Below are 25,780 nucleotides of genomic sequence, written 5' to 3'. Positions count from 1 at the left end.
CTGTTCGAGCTCAAGTCAAGTAAAGTAGCCACAATTGTGACGATAACTACACCGAATTTTACTGGCACAACAACACAAGACAATCAACTGCTATTTTTCGTGAGTCCAACAGGATCACACATTGCCGTCTGAGTGATAGATTGTGAGCTGTGACGTATCACTCCACAAGACAACACCATGAAAACCAAGTTCTACCGCACCTTCATGGATTTTTGCATCACTGATTACTTTAGCTGAAGTTAGTGGAATTCTTTGTAATAGATGACGAGGACATCTGACAACTAGTTCGTAGACAACATATTAGAGTTCACCTGTGTTGATCAGTTAATTTCTTAGGTCTACTAAAGTGATGACTGGATTTATACTACAGTGATGTCACCAGCAGCTAGTGAAACAAAGCAAGATCTCTGTGGTTACTCACGTCAGACATGTACCCTTTTTAGGTTAGTCACAATTGAAACACACTGTTGTGGGAGAAATTAAATAACAGAAGAGCCCCACAAAATGCTTGCATGTGATACATTCGACCATGTCAAGCCAGCTATGAACAATTCTCATGGCTATGTACCAATAAGCACAGACTATCATACTCTGTGTTTGCTCTATTCCCTTCTCAATCACTGCACTCCCTCTCATTTGTCTTCAACTCTTACATTATTACCTAAGCATAACGGCAGAAATCCTTGACCTGAACAAAGTACAATTCTCTCTTTACCAATAAATAGCAGTCCTATCTTCTCTAAATCATTTTCTGTATCAAGAACCTGACCTCGAACAATTTTTCTCAAAATATCAGAGAAATTAAATTCCTTCTAAACTTCAAAAAATAACCACTTCTGATAATAATAAACATGGTTTCAAATGTGCTAAGCTCATCTATATCACCCTAAATGCCATATACTACTACTACTACTACTACTACTACTATTATATTGGGAAAGTTTTGTAATATCTTTGGTATATGTTGTACCTGGTCAAATGGAAGAGAGGGCCTTAAAGGCCCTAATCTGGGCAGGCTAAATATACAGTAACTACAAATAAATAAAATAACATATATTAAAAAACAAGTCTGCAAATAATGAAACATGTGAATGCTGTTGAGGTTGGCTTATGAATACTGAAATTTAGTTCACTTTCAACTGTAACTGTATACAGATTTCCACCCTAACTGACAATGTGTTGATGAAGCTCTAAGCAAGAAAATAGCTGTAAACCCTCTCTTTGATCATGATGGACAATTAGTTAGGGTAAATAAGACAGTACCTTACAGATTGTGTTACTCTCACTGAAAATCAGAATAATTAACAAATCCAGGGCAAATATTTTAAAAACAGACTACAAGAGATGTCCTGATGTGAAATTTATAATGAACCAACTGCTGAGATAGTATTTAATATATTTCATGATAAATTCATATCATTATTCGAAAATAGCTTTCCTCATTAACTTATCAGGGAGATCATTGAACAAACATGCAAAAAACCATGGATCACTAGAGGTATTAAAGTATCTTGTGAAAGGAAATGTGAAATGTATCTGTAGGCACGAGAAAGTAAAGCTCCTGCAGTAATTGCACATAGAAAAATTACTCAAAATAACTAAGAAAAGTTATTAAAAACCACGACTTATGTGCATTATATCAGAAAGCACGTAATTCCAACAAGTCTATGTGGTATGTAATGAAGCAAAAGACAGGCCACAGAACATGGTAACATTGCTATTGATTTAAACAGAAGGGCTGTAAACGGTCACAGGTAGCAAGTATGTTGAACAATCATTTGTTAAATGTAGTAGAAAATATAGGGACAAGCAGTTCAAGAGAAAAATGAAAGTAGTATGTTGAAAACACAATGCACATAACATTCTACCATATGGTTGTCCTACCAACTGCTTTAAAAATTAAGAAAACTATGAATTTTCTCAACAATAAAAACTCATCTGGATTTGATGGTGTTTCCAACAGGGTACATCTACATCCACACTCCGCAAGCCACCTGCCGGTGTGTGGTGTGGTACTACAGACTTGTTCCATATAATATGCAGGGTATTTTGTGGAATTTGTGATGCATCACTAACTTGGGGTACTTTTCCAGAGAGATTAAAATATGAAATTATAGAATCCCTCTATATGAAAGGTGATAGATATGTCAATCACTACCAGACCATTTCACTACTGCCATTTTCCAAAATTTTTGACCGATGGGCTTTGTAGTCTGGTCCCTTCAAACCCACAAACCAAACCAACCCAACCAAAATTTTTCATAAGGTGGTGTATTCCAGAATATTATCCCACTTGATCAACAATAACATTCTTAGTAAATCAGAGTATGTCTTTCAGATGAACTTATTTATGTGAGTGTTTGTGTGTTGTTGAACACATCCAACAGAAAACACACACACACACACACACACACACACACACACACACACACACACACACACAGAGAGAGAGAGAGAGAGAGAGAGAGAGAGAGAGAGAGAGAGAGAGAGAGAGAGAGTTCTGTAAGAGTGTGATAGGTCCATGTTGTTGGTTTCAGTGCAGTATTGTCCGAACTTCTATGGGAATCAATAATTTGCGAGTAGGTGGTTAGTGGACGACGGACGTTGCAATGCAACAGCTGGAAATTTGAGTCAGTCACCAGACTGCATCTGAAAGGCAGAGGTGGTTAAGGCAACTGCTCATGAGAAGCGGTAAATCAGGGTTCGAGTCCTCGTCTGTCACGAATTTTCAACTTTTGCCATTGCATGCATTACCATAATGCCCTGTGCAACTGGATGTCACAATTTCACACCCATCCCTTCCCAAAAGATTGTAGATGAGTTGCTCAACTATAATGCCATTTACATCCTCACATGCCAAATTTTAAAAGCATGAAACCACAAAAAAGCACCAGTTGTTATTTTCTGTAAATATCCAACGCATTTCACTTCACGTTATTCTTCCAGGTAAACTGAGATTTTATGGAACTGATGGTATTGTCAACCAATGAATTATGTCATATCTAACTAAAAGAATGCAGAAAATTGTATTTAATAATTTACCCAATGTAAGCAGGCAGTATTCTTCTGAAGGGGAGTAAATCACTTACTGGATTTCCCAAGGCCCCACCTTGGGTGCACTATTGTTTCTCACTTTTTTTTTTTTTTTTGCAGATGCCACTAGTATTGAAATCAATCCAAACCACATACAGTAAATGAAGAAATGTTAAATAATGTTCTTCAAAGTATCATTGAGTGGCTTTTTGGAAAAGATTCTCACTCTCAATTTCAAAAAGATACAACATATTCAGTTCTGCACATCTTGAAGTACTATGTGAATGACAAGTGTAGCTTATGGTGAAGAAAAAACAACTACTGCGTGAACTTCAAAATTTTTAGGTGTTAATATAGATGAAATTTACTGTGGGGAAAAAAAAAAAGTTTTCAAAATCCTAAAACAAATCAGATCAGCCGCATCTACAATTCAAATCATTGCACACCTTGTGGGACAGAAATCAGTTAATATATTTCACATATTTCCACTCAACAAAGTCATATGGAATAATGTTCATCACAGGCAACTCATCTTTAAGAAAGAAAAGGTTTCAATGGCTAAAAAATGATGTACGAGTAACGTGGTACTCACTCACAATCATCTTGCAGACATCTGTTGAAGGAACTAGGCATTCTGATTATTGCTACATTATTCCTTCATGAAGTTATTGCAGATTACTAACCACAGTTCAAAAATACAGTGATTTGGATAATTACAATACCAGGAGAATAAATGACACTCATTATTCCACATTAAGACTGTCTTTGGCACAAAAACTGGTGCACAATGCTACCACAAAAGTTTTCGATAACTTATCCAATGATATAATATATTTAACATAATTGGATAGATAAAATATCTACTCACCAAGCACTGGCAAGGTTACACACAAAAAGGTGTTTAAATTTGCAAACTGCTTCTTCTGACATTAGGGTTCATGTGGAAGGAAGAACGGTAAAGGAAAAGGGCTGGTGAAGTTTAGGAAAGGGAGAGAGTTCGGAAAAGTCACCCGGAAAGTATGATGTGCACAACAAGACAAATATAGTGATACGTGCATATTGATGTTAGTAATTGTTAAATGTTTTAGAGGGATTAACACTTAGTGGGTAATACAAACAAGGGCAAAGGTTTTATGTAGTAATATTTAGAAGGATGGATGAGCTGATGGACTACGAATTGTAGTGCAAATGCAGGGTCTCTAAGCTTTGTAGTTCAAGCTGCTTAATGTTAAAAGGGAAACTGTTAATCACATATGTCATTTCTATGTATGTGAAATCTTTTGTAGCAGACCAGTTAAGGGTTCAGACCCATGGTATGGGTCTTCCCAGGGAGGGGAGGAATGTAAGATCATCACTAATTTTGGGGGTCACTGTGAGAAAAGCAGCTCCACTGCAGCAGTATGGCAGGAGAGCAGGCAGATGCAGATATGCCAGTATGCAATTTCATGAACAAGCCTGTTTACCTACCACTAGGAGATCTGGACAAGCCATGCGATCTTGGCGATGTTGCAGAAAAGCAGTGGAATTACAAACTGGACTGAGGAGTGTTTTCACACCATTGGGCCACCAAGGTGTCGATCTGTACGTGTCTGGAAGCAATGTATCAGAATATCAAACTTGCCATTAATCAGCATAAACCCCTTTGATGGTATGACCACCACCTACCTGGGCTGTGGCTAGTAGCTTCTCTTCCGGTAGCAGTGAGCCTCTACTTGAATCCATGCAGACGATCACATCCCTGGACTTCTCGCACATGGCTGCACAGTGCTAACTGGGGCATGAACTCTCAGGTTAAACAAACAGAGCCATCAAAGCTGAACATGGATGTCACACATCCAACACTCCACACTTGCAGGGGTTGTGTTGAAGTGTTGCAGCACTTCAGTCAGCACCCAGGCCAAGTTTTCTGAGCCACCACTGGCCTGCACCACCACATCAATACATAAGTACCTCTACTCTGTAGCAGCCCCACCCACCCCAAGTCACTACAATGCCACAGAAGAATTTACATTTTTTGTAATGCGTAAAAGGTGATGGGTAGGAATTACTTACTCAAATTTGCATTAAAAATGCAGGATGTTCCATCCCTCGGTCAGCAGAGGTCTTATTCGCACCCATAAATCCATACTTGGGACTGTCAAAGTGAGCAGGGTTGAGCAACTGCTTCTCTAGCCAAAACCTGGCGATTCATTCCCTGGGATACCCATAAGACCAGGGACCCAGAGAAAGACAACCGATAATCAGTCTGACTAAGTGAGAGAGGAGGTCATGAATGGCAGAAATCACACGATGACAAAAGTAACATCGATCAATGGCCTGGGAACTGCTCATTGAGTCACTGCATATTAAAAAAGTCAAGGGAGGCTTGTTTAAAAAAAAAGATGTCTGGCTCTTTCAATGGCTTCAGCTCCTCCATAAAAACAGAGTATGCTCCCAGCAACAAATGTTGTTACTGGCTGGTGGGAGATGTCCTTTCCATGGTTTTGGTGTCATCAGTGTAAATGACGCTCTCTGAGAACTGAAAGGAACAAATGCTGAAAGACCATTGAGGTGACTGAAGCTTTAGGACTATGGAATAGATTGGTCCTAATTCATGGCCTGGGTATCAACTAAGGGGAATACATTCTAAGGTGGGAAGGTGAAGGACCTGGCAGAGATCTGCAATGCACATTCCAAAATCTCACCGGAGGACAGTTGTCAGCAAGTCAGTGCCCCTTGTATGGAGGAAAAAAAAGTGTAAGTGAGCAACAGTTGGTACTATTGGAACTGAAGACGGAAGATCCTGCTTTGGCAAGGAGTCTGTCTGGGGGAGCAGTCTGGAAGGCACAAGTGGCCAGTCAAACTTCATGACGATGGATTGGGTCTAATAACAGCAAAGCTTGCAAGCACTGCCCAACCATAGTCTAAGCAAGATTGGAACAGAATCCAGTAGAAATTGAAAAGTCAGCTTTTTGCACAGAGGCAGGCCAAAATTGGGACTGTGCAACAACATCCAAGTGTTAGGTATCCAAGTGGAGTTCAGGGTCAGGATGGTCTATCATACCATGACAGAAATGCATGATGTGCATTTTTGCAGGAAAGAACTGGAAACCATAGGGAAGAGTCCAAGCAGAGCCCAATGGATGGTGAGTTGGAGTTAGTGTTTAGCCACGGCTACAGAGTTGGAGTATTACCAATTGCAATAAGTCATCGACATACAGTGACAGGGGTTATTCCCATTGATGGCTATGAGGATGAGTAACACTGAACATAGAGCGCTGTGGGCTGCTGTTCTCTCATACCCGTGGAGAGCGGATTTTAGCATCAACTCTAACCTGGAAAACTGGGGAGATAAAAACTGATACATAAAAGTCAGTGGGGAGTCTCAAAACCCATCATGAGGATACATAAAATTTGATGGTACCAGCTGGTTTCTTACGTAGGTAAAAAAACTGCAATGAGGTGTTGGTGTTTAGAAAAAGCCAGCCAGATTGCTGTTTCCACCATAACAATTTCGTTGATTCTGGATCGTGCCTCCCATAAACTACATATGGTTTTCACCTAGCTTAAGGATTAGTATGCCGATGCTATTTCGCCACTGAGAAGGAAAGACACCTTCAAGCCAAATATGATCAAGATGGAGGCATTGAGTAACATTCATATTTTGGATCATCTGATTGTGAATGGAATGAGGGACCGGGGCAGTATTGTAAGAGAAAGCAAGAGCCTGAAGCAAATCCCAGTCAGTTTTGAGCTTGTGGGCACTCAACAGCAAGGTTATCAACGCCCAATCAGAGAAAGTTTCATTACATAACTCAGTGTGGTGAGTAGTGAAGGAGAAGAGGACATAAGAAACAGAAGCAGATGATGTCACAGGGTGGATAGCATGGTGTTCAGCAAGAACCAATGCATTGGTACAAAGATGACTCTGCAGAAAGGCACCCAGTACAGTAGTGCGTACTTGGAAGCTCAAAAGACTATGGAGCTTGGCCCCTGCCTGCGACTAAGGGGCATGTGTTCCTAGGGAGGAGATGTAGTGCTCCCAACATTCCTTTAGCTTTAATTAGATATTCAGGCTTAGCACTAAGTTAATTAAAAGGATTGTCTACGGAGAATGTCACTTGAAACTTTGCAGAATCTTCAGCAATCCTCAACAGCTATGGCAATGTCATTGGTCCGCCGTGGCACTGGCTGACGATGGAGGGGACCTGTACAAAGGGGAAAAGCAGTTCCAGTGGTGCAGAGGTATACAACTGTCAGTTGGCTCTTTGAAGAACCCAATATGATCATCAATCTATTGGGCAGTGGTAAGAAAATGAAAGGATTACTGGAAAGTAGTGACTGTCACAAAGATTATCGTGTTGTGAACAATGTAGTGAAGACATGATACTGAGCAAAAAGATCATAAGGTTGATAGCTGGAAAGGTGCCTTTCAGTGGCAAAGAAGCAGGCAGGAGTACCACCACTGAGGAGAGGTAGATCATGGACAGTAAAGAAGCTGGTCAATCAGAAGTCTCCTACCAATGAAGAGGTACTCCCTGAGAGGAGGTGGTGAGCATTTAAATCTGCAAGTAGGAGAAAGCGGGGAAGGGGAAGGAGTGGTTGGATTAAGATGGTCATCTCAATACAATTAAGTGAGCTACCTGCGGGTAAATGAACGTTACAAATGCTGATCATAGGAGTTATTTTCAACTGTGCCATTACTGTGTCCAATGTGATACAAAGGGAAATCCACTCACTGACAAGATCGTGTGCAAACCAACATACTGATCCCACCAGATGCCATCTCAGGGTCAGCACAGTTCCAACAGAAAGCCCAATAACCACAGAGCATTGGGGAATGGTTATCAGTGACATGTCACAGTTCCACTGAATAATCATCTTATGGTTACCTAGGTTAGGCAGGAAGGGGCCAGGACTGGTCACACCACAGGGCCACACGCTGTCACTGGCATTCTGATCCTCCTCCTCCTTTGCAACGTTTGGTGGCTGAGATTCTTGTAAGGCCCTATATGTGAAGGGCATGGAGATGGGTGAAAAGCATGTAGCCCTGAGAGCCACAAACTATGGCTCCTTCAGCCACTGGCTGGTGTCATGCCTCTAATCAGTGGGTTTCCAGGGTAATGGATCCCAACAGAGACCTTTTTGTACACATCATACAAAATATACATAATGCCATTCAAAAGATTAGTCCACAGCTCCTTGTCTATCTGGAATGTAAGGGCTCTGTGAAAGATAATTCTGCAGACCACATTCACAGCTTTATGTGGGGGCAATGGTCATTAGTATGTCAACTAGTTATTCACATGTGTAAAGCAATGACTGAACTTTTCCAAATTTATCAATGTGTTCCACAAAAAATAGAGTTTTTCTTACAGTAAAAGTATCGCCATCTGTTCGAGTTCATACCTGGTATTAGATAAATTGTTTCGCTCCCAAACATCTGGGTTGTCCCTCTGCCTACAGGGTAGCCAGGATAGGGCAAGTAGTGGGATAGTAACTGGCTGCGTTGAAATGTCTAGACCTATCGGACACGATAGCCAGGTCAAAATGGCCATTGTACTGGTTGAATTTGTTATATTTCATGTGCGAACCAGCTGTCCTAGTGCCACCCACTCCGATCATGGGATCTTCCCCCTGGTGCCACTAAGCCACAGCAAAGGTCAAATGACATGACGGCCCTAGCCTGGAACCCTGATGCCCCTGGAAGACAAGAATCTACTCCTTGGCAAGAGCTTGGAGCTAGCAGCTCAGACATCTGCAAAATGATCCCTATGTTGTCAGGCGGCTCTACCAAAAAGGTACATAATGACACAACAAAGTCCGATTGCCTATCACACTGGCTTTTAAGCACATATCTGAGTTTACACAGTTATTGTGCACAAATTATCTTTAACACTGCAAACAGTGCTATTTATGGCATTCTTCCCTATACAACAGAAAAAAATTTTGAGAATGGAGGTAAAACTCAGAAGGGACCCAAAAATTTATTCAGTCAAAAGGTGATATATTTGTAAAATAAATGAGAGAATATGTCAAGAAAGGAAAGCAGAATCTAGGGGAAACCTGGAAGGCTGCCATGATGAGAAATTAAGTGTGAGAAGTAAGGATAGCTGGAGGTTAGTGACAGTACACGGACGTAGCTACATGCTATAATAGCTTAGGCTCTCGTGCTTGCCATGCACATACTCATCAAAATGTCATGGGCCCCCTGAGGGGAAAAGCCAGTGCGGCACCACTCCCATATCTAGTGTTGTCGTGTTGTCACGGGCCCACCACAGTTAGGTAGCCCCCCCCCCCCCCTCTCTCTCTCTCTCTCTCTCTCTCTCTCTCTCTCTCTCTCTGCTGATGCATCAAGATAAGCTGCAACAATGTTTGCATTACCAAATCATTGTACTGTCTGTTTGTGTACTTGTCCTCTTGCCCTTAAAACTGAGAAGAAGATATTTCAATGGCCAAACCAGAGGCAGCTCCCCCCCCCCCCCCCCCCCCCCCCAGTGTAAGACTGTGGTGGGATACAATCAACTACCCTGTTGAGGAACCAACAAGACGATAACAAGGAAGGCTTCAGATTAAAGTATACGAGCCACTGACTGATAAAATTTAAAAGCTGATTTGCCACTTGGACTTCAGCAACAATGATTTTCAGAGTGTGATTCAGCCAGCTGCAAAGCTTGCAGTGTAGCAGCCACAGTGCAGCTCACCAACAAAATATGGGCAACCATCAGTGGAGTGTTACCATTACAATGGGAAGGGGGCAGCTTCTCGAAGGATGTATCCATGGGTAAGATTGTTGTGACCAACAGAGAGGTAACAGACGATAGTGGATTCACGGCAAGATGGTTGAAGAGAAGACCGTAACAGTTGTAGAATCTTCTATAGTTCCTAACTTTTGGTTGTGGCCATGACAACCAGTTCTCTGTTCATTGTCACTAAGAGTTGGTTATATAATGCCATCCACATGTCAGATCGCAGTATCTTCATTTTCAGAACATCCCTCTGGTTGCCTCCTTGGTGACCTAATCCACGAATTCATTGCCCATGATCTGAATGTAACTGAGGATCAAGAAATATTACTATTCTGGCATTGAAACGGAGATCTAAGAGGACATGCTGAATATCCATTACAAATGGGGTGCTGGGAATTACAGTGTTTAGGTTGCTTACGGAGTCACTGCAGATTAGGTAAGGCTCATGTGATTGGATCAGATGCTGTGAAGTGCTCGCATGTTTTCACCAATACCACAGTTAAGATGCAACATCCATTAGGTAAGGAGTGTTGTTTGGTGCTTCTGGTGCATGTAAAAACACAGTCTTTTTGGCCTTCAACTCTTGAGCCATCCATATAAATAACACCTGAACTGGGGTACTCACAAAGTACTGAGAGGAACGACTGACAGAAAACCAAGGGATCTATCACGACCTTTGGGCACAGGGAAAGATCCCGGGAGTTTGTGGGTATGGCATGCACCACAGATGTTATGTAATAAAATAATTCAGAACAAGTAATCAGCACTTGGATGGGGTAAATGGTAAGATAATGAAATTCCACACCAAGGCTGCCTTAATGAAAGCTGTACATTTCAAATAGGAGAGAGAAGGTGTCAATTCAGATCTTCTGGATGGTGTTAGACATGTAAGGCATAGTTGAGGAACAATTTGTAGCATCTGATTTATGAAGAGGAAATTCCTGCCTGTACAAGAACGTTGTCTACAAGGTACTTACCACTAGCCTGATTCAACGATGGTAGATTGGGTTTGCCACTAACAATGCCAATGGTGCTGCTGCTCTGATAGTCAGTCATCTATAATCAAAACTTGAAGAATGGGACCTTTGTGGAGTTGTAAAATGAAAACCTTAAAAGTGCAATAAAATTCCTGAACAGGTGTACTATCAACCTGGAAGTTGGTGGGAGTTATCCTTGTGCTTTGTCAAATGGCCAACAGTCAGCACCCTATTGTCGCATCACAAAAATGAAGCGGTGTCAGTGCAAATACGGCCACCCCATGGTGGACTTTTACTGCACTGGAGCAGTGATCTGTGAAACAGGCAACTTTGAGAACTAGTGTTTTTCCAGCACACCATATTGTCCATTATATGCTTTGAGATGGGTGGCGTATCAACTGGATGCTGAATTGAGAGAATGTCCCATGAATGTCCATGAGGAACTTGGTTCCAGCCCAAAGGTGATGGGATCCTGGGCAGAACAGTTACAGGAGATTAATACTGGCTGTGCCATCAGCAACTGAAATGAAACTATCGGGGTACAAATCATGCCCCAGGTCTTTGCTGAAATCAAAAAAATTCCACACTCCACCACTGGCAGGAAAAGTCATCCTCTCTCTTTTGGGATGTGAAAGGGATAATTTTGGAGCGTTACATGGAAAGAGGATTAACAGTGACCTGTAATTCATATTCAAATCTGCTACGAAATCACCTTCACACTGCAATAAGCAGTAACAATGAGGACTTCTGACTGCAGTTGTTTTATTGCAAAGTCACAATGCTCTTTCCCACTCTACCTGTTCAACTGTAACAACAACACAAAATATGAATGCCTTGAAAACCCACCTTACTTGACCTTTCCCCTTGTGACTCCTGTTCAGACAAGCTCAAAGAAGGGCTGAGAGGCATTCATTTCACAAACAATGAAGAGGTGAAAACTGCAGTGCATGAGTAGCTGCATTTACAAACAAAAGAACTATCCTCATGAGGTATTCATTCATTCCAAAGAGATGTAATGCATGCATTACCCTTAGGGACTATGTCAAAAAATGATATGGTTGTAATTTTTCTGTATCGCTTCATTTGCATATTAATTAAGTTCTGAATCGCTCTCACACATAAGCATAAAATGTGTTCCAAAATTCTACAAGAAGCTGAAGTAATTGTTATAAACTTATAATTATGCACATTTGTCTGATGACCCTTCTTGAAAATGGTAATGACGTGCATTTTTTTTCGAACTGTTTAGTTCTCTTAATTACTCCAGTGACCTATGGTAAACTGCTGCTGCAGTGGTGAGCATGCAAGAAGGCAGTTGATGGGGCAATGCAAACTGGCATCTCGCAGTGTAGTACAACCCTCCAGCCAATAACATTCTGTTGGACTTGTCCATAGTGTGGAGTATGGGGTGTCCACAGAACATTTAACAATGGTCTTATTGTGAATTTAGGTGCGTTGAAGCCATTAAACCACTGTTGTGTTCTTTATGGATTGCATAATGCAAACATCACAAGTATTATGTTAAAAAGTGACAGCTATAGTCTTCTGAGCACACAGATAATTTAAGAGACAGTCAGAAGCAGAAACAGTGGTCCGATGTAGCACTTACCTCGGTGTTACCAGTTACCAGGATAGGAAACTGGCTTGAGTGTATTGTGTGGGACACACATGGAGAGCATTCCAGGGTAGACAAGGGTTGGAGTGTGTGGTGTGAGACACACTTGGAGAGCATTCCAGCGACTCTACTAAATATTCTTCACCTCTATCTGTGCAGAATGCATCACACATCTGCCTTCTTACTTCCACACCACTAGAGAATGGATGCAGGTTCTTTTCCACAATCATTTAATCATAATATCACTCAACAAATTGCAAACATGAAAACCATTTTCGATTGTTTCTCCCCTGGTGTCACAGAGATGTACACCAGTAAATCAACTTCTGAATCTGGCTGTAATTTCCACTGGGGGTTCTGTTGTATTAATTGGAAAGACTTTCTCTTTTCCCACATATTGGGCGTCTCTGCTCTACGTAACATGAGTGCTGCATTTTAGTGCGTGCGATGAGCGCATTGTTGACGGTAATGAAAAAACAAAACAGTGAAACCAGATTCAGAAACACAGCACACTAATCTTGAATAGCATAAATGAAGCTGCCAAGCTTAACGTCTCCTTTCAACAGACATATCATCATTAACAGTACCACATGCCTTCTTTCCATGAGACACAATGGAGTGGTTGGAATTTAAGCCAGGATATCCTGACAATTTATACACCACCACTGACTGCTTTCTGGACAATACTGGCAGCAAAAACTTTTTCCACGACCAGAACTCGAATTCACTATCCTCATATTGAGGATGCTACAGAGGGTGCTACAGAGTCTGGTTTTACTGTGGGATATTTTTGGATGGTACTGATTTGGTCCCATAATCTCCCAAATCAAAGTAGCTAGCTGACTGTATTGGATTCATGGTGTTAAAGGGGCCAAACTACAAAGTCATCAGTCCCTTAAACTTACATGCATCAAGTCAAGAAGAGTCATCAGAGAGAAGGACACAGAAGACAAATCCTGAGGAGCCCAACTGTAACCGTCAATCAACAAAACCATGAGATAGAAGCAAGCAGATCTGAAAGAGGGATAAGAGAGTGAAGGTATGCGAGATGAAAGCAGCTGCAGCCCCCCAGGACACGTTACACAATGAGAGACCCCCATTCTGCATCAAACTGATGTTTCCTCACCCTTCATTACCGCAAGAAAACCAGCAATGAAGACAAGTTGATAAAACCCCAGGATGGAAAACAATGACAATGAGAAAGACGTAAAAGAAGAAGAAAAATTTAAGAGGTGGGAAGATCAAGAGCCAAGCTACCGAGCAAAGTCGGTCATGGGTCCCCTGGATTGGAGCAGGAGATGGGGCATTTCTCTGCAATCCCTCAAGCAGCTGACAAGGCCAAAGTGCCCTACCAACTTCATAGGTAAAAACATAGAACCAAATCAGCCACTTTGGTGTTGGCCACTAGCACCAGAAGCAGTGTGTCAGTAAGTTAAAATTTCGCTGTTAGGTGGCCAAATTAGATCAGTCCAGCAGGATGTGGGTCACCATCAGACAGGCCCCACACCAACAATGGGGTGGATCCCAACATTGTAGTATGTTGTCATGTGGTCAATGTGAAGCTGACACAATGGTAGATTCCCTGTGAGAAGCACAAAGGAAAGACTGTTACTTCGTCGTGGTCCCCTTTATTGCTCGCAGTTTGTTCAGAGAAACCAACATACACCAATCCATGTTCCATGCCTCCAACAACTGACTGCACAGAGTCAACTGAAAGTCCATTTTCGGTCCCCCCAGTCGGTGTCCTTGCAACCAACTTCACCAACGGGTCAGCAGGTTCACTCCCTGGGATCCCAAAGTGACCTGGAGTCCAGATAAAGATTGACTGACCATCCAGTTTGACAGAGGTCAAAGGAGATCCTGAATAGATATGACCAGTGAGTGTTGTGGGTATCGCTGGTCAGTAGCCTGAAGCCTGCCAATAAAGGCTGTTTTGATGGTGCAAGAACGAATGTGACTAAGGGCTTTATCAATGCCCTCCAAGTCTGCAGTGAATACACTGTATCCTTTTGGCAGGGAGTGCTGTTCACTGCACCATGCATGTGTGTAGGGAACACTGGTTCATCCGTCAACCACAGAGCCATTAGTGTATACCACTTCCTAACCTAGAAATGCACCAAGGATGGCCAGGAACAGGCAGTGAAAAACTACAGGGTTAATGGCCCTTTGGTCCAAAGGAAAAAGTCAAGGCAGATCCAAGGAAGGGGTACACCCCATGGAGCGTACATGATTGCTACCTGACAAGAGGTGAAAGTGGGGGAAGTTTGAGCACAGAGCTCAGACAATGTATGTGAACTGTGATCATGATCTAGTCCTGGGACACTGTTGTGGGAGGTGGATCTCCCAACCAGGAAAAGTGCTGTGATAGTTCAGATGCTCATGGGAGCAACAAATATGCATCATGTAGTTAAGCAGCATTTGTTGGCACCTGATCTGTGGTGGAGGGGCCCCAGCCTCCATGAGTAGACTGTTCACAGGACTGGTCCAAAAAGCATCTGTCACAAGTTGGACCCCACAAAGGAGTATCAAGTCCAGAATCTTCAAGGTTGAAGGCAATGTTGGGTCATATGCTAGACTCCCACTGTCAAGACAGGACAATATCAGAGCTTTGTAAAGCCACAAAGCTGTAAAGCGGTCTGCACCCCAACTTTTGTTACAGAGGCAGTGAAGAGTACTAAGATGGGATCAGCACCAACACATATGCTTAAGTTGCCCACGTCAAGAAGGCTTCGTTGACCAGTCCCAGGAAGTGGTAAGACTTCACCGTACTGAACAACTGGTCACTGAGGTAGAGTTCGGGTTTTGGATGACAGTACAACGTGCCTTGGTGGCCAAAAACCAAAAGCCTTGGGTGAGAGTGCAGGACTGCACCTTTCATACAGCATCCTAGAGGGAGGAGCAATAGTAAATGCACAAATCATCAGCATCCAAGAAAGGTGACATTGTCGACCCCACAGCTACAGCTAGACCATTGACAGCGACTAGAAAAAGGGGGACACTCCATACTCAGCCCTGCAGGACGCCATTTCTCTTGTACATTTGGTGGGTGGGCGGGGAGGGGGGGGGGGGGGGACGCAGGAAGTTCCAACTTGAAACCACAAGATTTCAGACAAATTGGGGACATGCTCCAGAGATCCCATTCATGTAGGATAAAGAGGATGTGTTGATGGCATGTGGTGTCATAAGCCTTTTGCAAGTCGAAGAAGACAGCAATAATGTGTTAATGTGGGAAAAAGTTGACTGGTTGGCTGACTCCAGACAGACAGAATAGTTAGCTGTAGAATAGCCTTGGCAAAAACCACCCTGGGATGGAGCTGAAAGTCACTGAGACCCAATACCACATAATATCCTGTGAACCATGGATGATGAGCGACAGACAGACTGTGTATTCCTAGATTTTTGGAGAGCGTCTGACACAATGCCCAACTGCAGAGCATACAGAATAGGTTCTCGGATATGTGTGTGACTTAAAGACTTCTTAAGTAATACACACACAAAAAAGCTTTGCATCACTTTGGATCCGAGAGTTTTGGAACCTGTACAGAAGATTGGAATGGAGATCATAAAAATCATTTCCGGCCATTTTATTGCTCAAGAAAACCACACACTTCATGTTGTACCACCAAACAACTAGACCTTCAGAGGTAGTGGTCCAGATTGCTGTACACACCAGTACCTCTAATATCCAGTAGCACGTCCTCTTACATTGATGCATGCCTGGATTCATCATGGCATACTGTCCACAGTTCATCAAGGCAATGTTAGTCCAGATTGTCCCACTCCTCAATGGTGATTTGACGTAGATACCTCAGAGTGGTTGGTGGGTCATGTCGTCCATAAACAGCCTTTTTCAATCCATCACAGACATATTCAATAGGGTTCATACCTGGAGAACATGCTGGCCACTAGTCAAGCGATGTCGTTATCCTGAAGGAGGTCATTCACAAGATGTGCGCGAGAGGGGCACAAATTGTCATCCATGAAGACAAATGCATTGCCAATGCGCTGCTGATATGGTTGCACTATTGGTCAGAGGAAAGCATTCATGTATCGTACAGCCGTTATGGCACCTTCCATGACCACTAGTGGAGTACATTGGCCCCACATAATGCCACCCCAAAACAGCAGTGAACCTTCACCTTGCTGCACTCGCTGGACAGTGTGTCTAAGGCATTCAGCCTGACTGGGTTGCCTCCAAACATGTCTCCGATGATTGGTTGAAGGCATATGTGACACTCATCAGTGAAGAGAATGTGATGCCAATCCTGAGTGGCCCATTCAGCATGTTGTTCGGCTCATCTGTACTGCATTGCATGATGCCGTGCTTGCAAAGATGGACCTCGCCATGGACACCGGGAGTGAAGTTGCGCATTCACGCAGCCTATTGTGCACAGTTTGAGCCATAACACGACAATCTGTGGCTGCAAGAAAAGCATTATTCAACATGGTGGCACTGCGGTCAGGGTTCCTCCAAGCCATAATCCGTAGGTAGCAGTCATCCACTGCAGTAGTAGCCCTTGGGCAGCCTGAGCGAGGCTTTCAGGAGTTGAGGATAAAGGACGATTTAGACAGAATTTCTATTTGGTTTGGGGAACAAAAGCTTGCTCTTAATGTAGAAAAAAAATTAAACTAATGCAGATGAATAGGAAAAATAATCCTTTAATGTTCGAATACAGTATTAGTGGTGCACTGCTTGACAGTCATGTCAATTAAATATCTAGGAGTCAAGCTGCAAAACAATAGGAAATGGAACGAGCATGCAAGGTCAGTAGTAGGGAAGGTGAATGGTTGATTTCAGTTTAATGGGAGAAAGTAAAGCTAACACAGGGTAGCTAGAACACAAAATCCCTGAGGATTTCAGGCGTGAGGGTGAAGATGGTGTCAAGACATTCTGATAAATTAATGGAAATTAATGGTGAGCAGGGTGGGGGCTGTGGACAGCATACAGAATAAAGACTTTCCTTTCTTCTCAGCTGAGCTATGTATCAGCCACCAGCAGTAGTTTAACTGCAATTTTTAAACAATGATAATTTATATATAATAATATTAATACAATTAACACACTTTGAAATATTAAGTATTTTAAAAGTTGTGATTTATAAGACTCAATAAAATTCGATTTCAGAGCTAGTTTTAAAATGTAGAAGTCCCTGTGATTTTATGAGTATCCTGAGATTTCCCTGATATTTCCAGGTAAAATTTAATTACCTGAGAATTACAGGTTTTCCAGAAGAATTGCCACACTCTAATCTATCAAGGAAATAATCATTCTCAAAAACAAAGCAAGTAAGTTCTTTATTTTCCTCTACTCCTATTATTTGTCAGAATATTTGGATTTGCGGATGCAAATTCCAATTAACACCAAGGTTCACACTAAATAAGCTTTAACAGTATAAAGATAGCTGTTGGTGTTGTGATTGAAGTTAAATCTGTCATTTGTTGACGGTATCTAGTAATGGGTCAACAACTGTAACTGTTGTGTGCGTTCGTTGCTACCCTGTCACAATAATTGCATTAATATGCTACAAATGCACTAGAGTGCAGGTCAAACAAAAGCAAAGATATGATGTGGAAAGGGAACAAAAAACAGAACAAAACCTGCGTTTCTCTGTCTCCATTCAGTTCAACATTCATCTATGTACACATTTTCAGCTACAGCTTATGAAATAATGTTGCAGTTCAGAGGCTAAATGAGGACGTCAGACTACAAGTACAAAGGTTTGTGGTTCAATCCCTGTTCATTTCAGTCTATTCTACCATTTAATACTACTTTCGCCTCTGACAATGACTTTCACAGAGGAAAAATTCCAAACTACAACGTACTTTGGAGTCTATGTTAAATTGCAGCTCTCCCAACAATTAGCAAGGGCTGTCCGTTCATAATTTGGAGTTCAGCAATGATATACTGCCTGAACACACCAATGCCAAATACTACACTATGGTGATCAAACCAACCTCTTAGTTTTGGGCAGTTTTACTTTACTTACACAATACCTAATGCATAACACTTTTGTCTTCCACAGAGCAATGATCGAACGTATCATATTTACAATGAAACAACGATATTATTCTTGAAATACGGTAAGCAAGCAGTAGATAATACTGTCTTTAACATCAATATGGAAATTGAGGACATACAATCAGAACTTTATTTCCTTGAAGTAACAGAGTTTTTAAAAGGATCGAGATGCGATCTATGTTAAGACCACATTACCTGTGCACCCATTTCTTTTATGGAGGCATCAACGCTCCCGATGCTGACAGCCTGTCCACTATAAGGGAGTGATAAATACCTCCATCATGTTTAATACATCCAACATGCTTTGATGAAAGACATCTTACTACACCATGAGCTGCATGTAATATATTTAATCGTAAAGCCTAGTATTTGAGCATATAGCCCATCACCAATGGCAAATGTTGTGTACACTCATGTCAAACGACATGCATGTTATTTATAAACTCTTTTTTTAAGTCAAAATATAAGTGGATGTTCACAATGTATGCCAATGACAACGACAATAGGCTCTGTGCTTGAATACCAGTCTCCCAGTTAAATACTTTACAGGCAACTCATGGTGTACAGTAAGATACCCTTTTAACACATTCTTACTAGCTGTGAAGTACCAAGTAGAAAAGATTTTCCCGACACATTCTATCTTGTTTGATAAGAATTTTAGAATTTTAATAACTAATTTTAAAAAAATAAATTGTAAGTGCTATTTCAATAGTCACTTTTTTTACTCACTCGAACTTAAAATGTTACAAGCAATTTAATAACAGGAATGCAAATTATCTGTCAGTCCATGAATTTCACTGAGTTCCCTCTTTATGTTCATGGAAGTTTCACGATGTTTCAGTACGAGGAGGTTCAGGTAACTCAGGAAATGTTAAATGATTTTGATGATTTTTTTAAAATTGATAATAATTAAGGTCCGGAATCGTTTCTGAATTACGAAAACACTCAACCTAGCAATTCGTCAACCTTGCAAATGCATATAGCAAATAATCAACTATCATTCTATCGATCCAAAGTTCGCATCCATATTTTTTTAGCTCCCTCTTCTTTGCTGTTAAAATTATCATGAAGTTTACAAATTTCGATTGCATCTCCGTATAAGTGATCCTCTCTACAATACTTTAAAAAGGGTATTTTGCTATAGCCAATTCGCCAGTTTATTAAAACCAAAGTTGCTTTTATGCTTAACTGTTGACTGGCTAACTGTTAACATATCTTTTTGTGGTTCCAATATATACTTGGCTACAACTACACAGAATTTAATACATACGAGCTGTCAACAGTGGATGACATACATCTTTTGCAGTTTTCAGGCATTCTTTAATATTTTCCTGGTATCCTTAACAATCATTCGTTGAATTTCATGCTTGAGCAAAATTTATGCTGTGTGATCAATAACCTCATACACAGAGGAAATAGCAATTTATAATCAATCCCATAATTGAAAAAGAAAAGAATTGGGAGTTAAAATATAGGGCCTGATTTTGCACCCAATAGTAAGAATTGATTACTTTCAATGAAGGATGATGTCTTGGGGAACAGATAATCACACATTTGGCAAAATGTGACAAATGGTAGGGAACACTGTACAGCTTATAAACCACCTATAAATTTGAGACCTCTTGATCTTTTGATGAAGTTGCTGATTCATCTCTGAAGCTGTGTCCGACAGATGGGGACAAAACATTATTAAACAGATCTACACATTGACATGTGTTCTCAGCCCAGAAGATTTAAGTGAAACAGGCTTACACTTCTTAATTCTGATAATCGCACAACTGAAATGTGTGTGTTCCTGATGCTGGTCATGAATGTATTGTTTGTTTTTATAGGAAGTATAGTAGTTCCATGTAGAAGAAAATGCACAAGGCAACAAGCAGATACTAGGTTTCCACAAAATGTTTTGTTTATTTAACCTATACCACATTGGCAAAACTAGTAAGTGAAGTAAAAGTTGCTGTACCATGATAAATTACTTCACTGTTAAGTGCACTTCTTAATTATGAAGAATGGCATCACAGTTCATAGGCAAAACCAGTCACAAAATGTAAAGGGGAAACAGTTTTAATACTGAAAACTATGAAACATGGAAACAAATTTGAACACAACACTAATCACTGGGAGGGAGGGGGAGCGAGAGAGAGAGAGAGAGAGAGAGAGAGAGAGAGAGAGAGAGAATTTTTCAGTGCAGTGAGCGGAGACATAAAAAATTAGATTTTCGCATCCTTTGACAATGCACAATGCAGTAGTTAGAAATAGAGCACTAGCTTATATGAATCAGGACAAGCATGAAAACTAGCCATGATGTTGCAAATGAGGTATCCCAGCAGTTACTGGAAGTAATTTTGAGACACGATATACAACAAAAATCTGGTCGGTTAGTGGGCACTTCGTGCCTCAGTACCTCGAAAAGACGTGCGGTACCTTTAACACTGTGCCATCTTTCTCACTGATTTTAGTGGAAAAGTAACACCTGGAGTTGATAGAACTTTAGGTGAAAGAGTTAGAGAGCCCTTAAAATGACAGACTACTAATCTCTGTTCACCTACTATATTATCCAGTACTGCAAAGTTATTCCAAAAATTTAACAGCCATCTAAGAGAGTGAAAAAAGAATAGCAGTTAATATTTAAGATGGTAAACAGCAATCACCATTTGAATAGTGTTTGTTCAACTGAATTTATAAACATAGCCAACAGAATTGACAGAGGTAATTGTGTGTTTTATTCTGTTCATCAACAATGTCAACACAACCAATAATTTTGTAAACTTGCATAATCCACGCAGTAAAGCTAAGGAAGTTTGTGACATCCACAAGTTACAATGGATTGTACATAATATCAATTCTCCACATAAAAAATAGCAACACAACTAAAAAAAAAAAAAAAACCTCTAAAAGAAATGATGTATTATATGCAAGTGTATACATCAGTCAGTTTAGTGCACACCAACTCTGTCTTTGCAACGAATGTGTACAGAGCATTACATTGATCTGCCGACACACTTGAAGATTGTGTATTATGGATTCCACTGCTTCATCTGTGCTAACTATAGGCTGAATATCTATGTATGTAAGAGGATTTTTAATTTTTGTTTTTAGGTAGATGTAAGCATGAAATATTCCACTTAAAAATGCCCTATATTCAAGCCTGTAATTGTTGTGATTGAAATGAAGCTGATACTAAAATCAGACGTTTCCCTTGAAAAAATTCTATATGTATGCAAATACTGCTCAAAAAAGATCAAAGTAAAATTGCCTCTCTTTTCATCACCTACGAAACAATCCACTGTTCAATAAATCTGAACAGAGGAGAAAAAGGGGAAGGGCAACAGACTTATAACTGGAATGGTAATGCCCAGAGCTTTCAATAACAAATCAGTTGATTCTAGCTTTTTTGGTTTCTAAAGCAATACTGAACAAGGTACTAGTTAGAGCTCACATTAAGCAGTGACAGAGGAAGTAACTACTGTCGCATTCATCTAATTGAACCGGGGAAAAACTCAGTACAACATAATAGTTCCATACATTTCATTAACTTACAAAATAATGTTTTTTTTTCTGTTCCTCCTTTCCTCTTGCTAAATACTGAGATTAACTGAAGCATCCAATCAATACTGCTTCACTAACTCACAACCAAAGTGGCACCTTTCAACCTAACCTAAACTACAGACCTAGTTACTGATCAGCCTTGTCACCACAACCTATATTACAAAATCAAACACAGTTGAAACATTATCAGTGTTCCGTTTTCTCACTATTTGTGCACATATGCTGTGACACGCAATATTATCATTATGTTATGTGACAAAGTCAACATTTAATATTGGTAGGTTCAGTTGACTGGTACAGTTTGGCCTTCATGGCCTGTTCGGGCTGAGTTTAATCTAGTTTTAGGTTCAGTTGACTTGGGATACATGTACTTCCAGCTAGTGCTGCTAATACCACACACTACAGTCTTCATTTATAAAATTATTTTTCACAATTTAATGAATCAGTGTGCCTTCCAAATTACCACATGTCAAACGTGGCATACTGAAGTAGTAGAAAGTCACATAGAATGCCTCTAAAATGCATGAAATAAGTGGTACATTTCTTCTACCAGCTCTGTTGTTGAGACAGATACAGAATTAAGAAACACTTTTGATAGCAACAAATTAATAGTAACCTGAGAAGACTTTATTATTAATGACTTGCCAAATCTTATCCGAATATCTTTCTGCCACCCCAACATCATAATGAATGGAAGGAGTATGATTGTGGTGTAAACAAAGAAACCATCTCTCGAATATTTTGCTAGACTAACGTAAGTGGAACACTAATTAGAAAAAGTTTGGAAGGCAAAATCCTCTACAAGTACACTGCATCCCTGAACAATGGTAAATTGCATATAATGCGAACTAATGTTTGTGTGTTCATAAACATGACAGAACTTTTAAGTTGCTTCTGAAATACAACAGTATCTGAACATATGAAGGCCAGTAGCTAATACTGTCACAAATGTTAAGGGTATGTTTAAAACTCAAAGACAATGGAAGAAAAACAGAAAAAAAATCATACAGTAAATGGAATAGCATCTCCAGCAAAGAAAACTACCAACTTTCTCACTTTTGTAAACAAAAGTGATACTAAAACGCATGGCCAGTACTGAGAAAACTTAAGCATGCAAATAAAAAAGGTGACAGATTCACAGTAGTTCTGTTTGTAAAACAGTATGCAGCTAAAAGCAATATGATGTCAGACAAATGATGAAATGTTATTGACAGCTGCACTGAAAGTTGGCCAACAACTTAAACTATGTATCTATTGCATTGTTTACAGGCAAATTCTGATAACTTTTCAACATTGCCAAAGTAATTTTCTATCAAGGTTAGACAGAACTGGAGTTTTAGATTAGATCTTGGGCGATACTTAGGTTTAAATGTTATGGAAAAATGTGTAAGTTAATAACTTTACTGACAGAAGTATAAAGGCCTACCATCTATGAGCATCATATATTTGATGGCAAGTGTAACAGGAATCTGAAAACCTATGTCCTGCAAACATAGCTCATTAAGGATAAGCAAGTATGTAGCATATGATTTTAATTACGGATTGATTAGGGAAGTGCAGACAGACCACCTGCACAAATATATCTTTTCCAAATTACCGAAAATTTCTTAGCATCAGGAACATAGAACACCAAAACACAATCTCTAACATGATCATTAATTCTGATGTAGCCTACATGTGTTATAAAACAGCAATCTGTATTCTAACCTCATTCAGAATTTTTCTTGTTACGCAGGCCAATACTGGAATTAAAATAACAGAAACTGGCTACTTCGTTGGATGATGATATTCCTTACAACATTTTGGGAAACCATCAGAAGGGACATGAATTATTTTCTGATTAAGAAGCTTTAGATGTTGCAAACATGTGCTGGAGAGCACCAAGCAGATGCAAATTCAAACTGGATTATCATGCAAGTCAAACTACTGAATTTTGAATTCTCACACATAAAATATTAAAAATATGTATGCCGAAATTTCGGAATAGATGTCACTCAAGAAACTGTCAAACATACAGCCACAGTGTGGCTTACTTTCATTTCATACTTTTGCACGTAAATGAATTTGGGCAACTGCCATTGGCGCATAGAAGTAGCTGAAGCAGATAACATATAAAACGATTACGTGAAACCTTTATTATAGTTCGCTCATAACTGAATTACTTCTGCCAAAAAATTACTAGGCGCGGTCACAGCTATCTACAAAAAGATTCTAACGAGACGCTGAAACTTTCAGACTGCAATGACAAAAAGTCATTAATGGAACACGTAATTAAATGTCGTTTGATACACATTAGCGTTTTGTCACACATACAAGGTTCGAGTATGTTTGCAATGTGAACAGTTATGAGACGGTTACGCATGCTCACTTGATACTGGAATATCGTAGCATTTTACACGCGCTGTTTCATACTAACGAATGAACGACTAACACAATGAACTCTCTTGTGATTACATTTACGGAAATTGATAACTAACAAAATTATATTATATGACAAGGTTATATGTATTTCAGCAGATAACACCTTGCTCCACATCGAATCGCGTTTCGATCATCGAAACAGCATGTCTTCGCGGACGCTAGCAAACAAATTGAAGAATAATTAAAGTGGACATACCATTACCTAGCACCTTCATGCGATATCAACAGATGGTATGAACCAAAATACACAAATTTACAGAGATGTAACCAAACACAGCTACAGAACAACAATGACGTTTCACTATAAAGCGTCACTATGGTAAGAAACTTAAAGTGCCACAGGTTACTACAATGTGCAAACGAACAGAGTAAAAATACTGCCACGGTGTCATTGAAACAGATTGTTTACTGACCGAAATTTCTTTAAATCCATGAAATCGTAGCACCAACAGATACTTGCAGAATACACCGGAATAGTTCCCACAATGCACTGTCAAAGAGACATTCGAAGACCAATCCTTGTCCTCTGCACTCCGTTAAAGACTATTTACAGAGAATATATAACTAACATTCGATAGACAAGTTTTCTAATGTGCATAGCAATTGCGACCAGTAACATTAACAAACAATACTTCACGTATTCTTTGCTAGCAAGCTCTCGACTTGACAAACCGAACATTCGTCCACTGCGCATGCGCAAGCAGACGCTTTTCTCGGTACGGCGTGCGGGTTCTTTAAATTGAGCATCATTCCTGATAGTTTTGAGGTCACTACCAGTCTGCCATTTATTTAAAAAAAAATGAAACCGTACTTACAATTCCTCTGAAAATTGTTGAAAAAATCTTAGAAGTTTAAAGACTTTAGCAGGTGTTCATCAAATTAATTAATTTACATTGTAAAGAATGTCAGCAGATTTCTTTCGGGTACATGCGAAACACACCTGTAACTTTATTCTAACACAAACTCCGTTTTGTCATATGACAGTTGTAGATAAAAGTGTCCCCAACTAATATTTCATTTTATAAAACGACACATTTTTGGTGAAGTGGCCATAGAGGCCTAGCGGGTAGAGTGCTAGTGTCCGGCCTTGGATGTCAGGGGTTCAGTCCCAAGTGGAAGCACGGATTTTTCTACGTTCCAGTCTCTCCACGGCGGCCCCAGGCCCACACCGCCTGTTATCGAATTCCGTTCCGGGGATCTTTCCCTGGGGAAAAAAGGCAGCTGGAACGCTACGCCAAACCACTCTCTCCGTTCCAGTGCCTCGACGAACAAAAGCTTCACTCCTCCTGCAGCATGGGCAGACGCCAGTTTACTTTTATCTTTTTATACCTTTCTGGTATGTTACTTTTATTATTTAAAAATACGCTACTTGCTTCAGTGAAAGGTACTGCTTCGACATAGTTTACAACAGCTTACACACATTTTACATACTTTGTTG

At 40.3% G+C, this 25,780-nt stretch overlaps 1 long non-coding RNA gene across 1 annotated transcript in view; it reads right to left on the bottom strand.

Annotated features, from left to right (window-relative positions):
* Nucleotides 1-24,864, bottom strand: part of LOC124605608 — a 556,596-nt gene extending 531,732 nt beyond the window's left edge. Inside the window, exon 1 of the long non-coding RNA XR_006978664.1 lies at nucleotides 24,756-24,864. This is a non-coding gene — a long non-coding RNA (uncharacterized LOC124605608). The remainder of the gene's footprint in view (nucleotides 1-24,755) is intronic.
* Nucleotides 24,865-25,780: the final 916 nt, after the last annotated feature.

The sequence above is a fragment of the Schistocerca americana genome, chromosome 3, assembly GCF_021461395.2.
Source record: "Schistocerca americana isolate TAMUIC-IGC-003095 chromosome 3, iqSchAmer2.1, whole genome shotgun sequence".
Lineage (NCBI taxonomy): Eukaryota > Metazoa > Arthropoda > Insecta > Orthoptera > Acrididae > Schistocerca > Schistocerca americana.
This window is presented reverse-complemented; position numbering and strand designations above follow the sequence as displayed.